Source organism: Octodon degus, unplaced genomic scaffold (assembly GCF_000260255.1).
Source record: "Octodon degus isolate 3935 unplaced genomic scaffold, OctDeg1.0 scaffold00068, whole genome shotgun sequence".
Taxonomy (NCBI): domain Eukaryota; kingdom Metazoa; phylum Chordata; class Mammalia; order Rodentia; family Octodontidae; genus Octodon; species Octodon degus.
The window spans coordinates 12673602-12676217 of record NW_004524644.1 but is presented as its reverse complement, the minus strand read 5'-3'; the positions used below and the strand labels follow the sequence as shown (position 1 = coordinate 12676217).

The 2616-nt window shown below is 44.6% G+C and overlaps 1 pseudogene; it reads right to left on the bottom strand.

Annotated features, from left to right (window-relative positions):
- Positions 1-2616, bottom strand: part of LOC101563938 — a 7527-nt pseudogene that overhangs the window by 2484 nt on the left and 2427 nt on the right.

Genomic DNA, 2616 nt, shown 5'->3' with positions numbered 1-2616 from the left:
GTGTGTGTGTGGCCAGCTCAGCCCACCAGGGGGCGGGGCTGGCTGGCATGTGGTGCTGGGGGATTGAACCGTGATCCCTGATGCCTTGCCAAGCTTGTTCTAAGTAGGTGCTTTAGACCACTGAGCCATCTCTCCAGCCCCGGTAGCGTGGATCTTCTTCTCTTGCACATTCAGATGGACTTCACCTCTGAACATGATGACCTGTTGCTAAGGACCTTCTGTAGAGGCTCAGAATCACCAAACAGAAAAAGCCAAAATCAAGTAGCTTCCCACCGCTGTTTATGCACAGCTTCACCACATTCCCATAGTTTTGAAAAAAAATCTTAGAGTTCAGATTTGTTCACTTCATGAGACAGGTTCCTGATGAAGAGCTGGTGGCTGTCAGGATGCCTCACAGTTCCCTAAGGTTCAACATCACCTTGCTCCCCAGCTTGATGTGTTGGTCTGGGTCCCTTCTGGGGAGGAATATTTATTCATTGTTCTCTCATTCTTTGATCCCTCTTGGGCCTCTGCAGTGGAATCTGAGATTCAGGTTTAGATTCTGGGTGGGGCTGTGATGATGGTAGTTTCATAACATGAGGAGGTATCCCAGTAACAGGAACAGCTCCACTGGGAGGAAGGTTCTTACTGGTTGCAGATGCCCAAGAAAATGTCTGCAAGTCCTCCTGTACTGTCTGAGCTATGTCTGTGGGAGCTGGAGAAGGACTCTTCTGAGCATCCTCAGGAGCAGCTGCTTCTAAAACAGGCTCAGGGAGCCAGGGAGATGGCTCAGTAGAATAAGCGCTTCAATGGCAAGCACAAGGGCCTGAGTTCAATCCCCAGTTCTGGAAACAAACAAACAAACAAACAAACAAACCAGGCTCAGACTTTTCTTCTTGGATTTCAGATTTTCAGATGCAGGTTCTTGCTCTGGTTCTGGCTCAGGATCAGGCTCTGGTTCAGCAACAGTTTCTTCTAAATGTTCTTCCGGGTCACTGCTGACAGTTTGATCATAGAAAGTACCAGAATCATCAGGTACAGCCTCGGGCGTCTGCTGCCTTTCTTCAGGCTCTTCTACTTCCTCAGGTTCCTCCTGAGGCTCAGTGACAAAGCCACCAAAGACCTCCTCTTGGTATCTGAAGATATCGTTATGAACATAGAATGTATTTGTAACTGAGTCCTTAGGAGCAAGGACAAATGTCTGCATGAACCTCCGCAAAGCCTGGTCATTGTTAGAGAGCAGTCCCATGACCTGGACCACCGCACCGTCATTCAGGGTAGCATGTGCATCGATGTGGCTGATCTTGGTGTGGCAGTTGGTGAAACTTTGTGACATCACTTTCTCATGAAATTCTTTCTGTCTGTAGACTGCAACTGCAGGATTTTTGTTTGAATCTAATCCCCCGTGGACATAGGAAGAGTTCTTTCCATAAAATCAATTCAGCATGTCGGGAGCCTGGTTCAGCAGGGTGTAATACTGTCTCACAAATTCCCGCCAGGAGAATAAGCTTCTCCATAACCCTTGCTTTGGTCAATTCAAGCAGCGCAGCTGAGCAGGCATGGAACAAGCTCTGCTGCACAGCACCGAAGGTGACAGAAATCCCTCATGCAAGTGCATCTACATACCTGCTTAAATTTTTTAAACGATTAAAGAAAAAGACACATTCCCATTAAACTCTTGGAAATTCTAGCCCTAGCTCCAAGCACAGGCATCCTACGGATGTTGCCACATTCTGAAGCAGTTCTAGAAGACCCTCCATATCTTTGCTTGTGCCGTTACGGTCACCTTAACGTTTTCAGTTGACGAACATGGCTTTCTTTAGTGGTCAGTGTGCCTTTTGTGACCAGCCAGAATTCACTCAGCACCGTGACCCGTTACTAAGATGCCTGAGGACGCACTGGAAGGCCTTTGGGCTCTGCCTTTCCTTCCGTGGCGCTTGCTGTTTTTCATGAGGACTTAAGAAGCCTCCAGAACTACATCGGAAAGTGGATGAAGAAAAAGAGAAAGTGCACTCAATAAGGGAGTGATGTGAGAGGGATTAAAGGCAAATATTGTTTTTTTAAATGTAGCATTTGTAAAATTTGAATCTGTCTATGTAGATAGATACAGATATATCACCCCTCGTGCAATTTAAGGACATTATTTAATAAAGTAAAGAAGCACTCTTCTTTTCATCAACAATTTTGTATTTTATGATGCTAGTTTGTCCAACCAATCTAAAAATATTAACTGGAATATTTCATTAATAAACAATTTGTTTGTTTTAACTTACATGCTGTGAATTAACTTGTAAGTTAATGTAAGCTAACTTACATGAGTAGCCTGGTAAACTCTCGAACGGCTGACCTCTGTCCCACAATGGGCGTGGGTCCTCCCCCCCCCCGCCCCCGGTCCAACATCTTAACACTGTCCGTACCACCTTTCCATTAGTCATGAAGAGCCCTTCTCAGTTACCACATTGACCAGCAGGCTCTCACTCTGTTAGTATTTAAGTAACTCTTTTGTTCCATTAATAATGGATCCAAAGAAAAGTGTCAGTGATATTGGCATTTTTACTAAGATATCACATATACATTACATGTTGTATTTTATCATTTGTCATTGCTTTAAACTTTTCCATACCATATATATATATA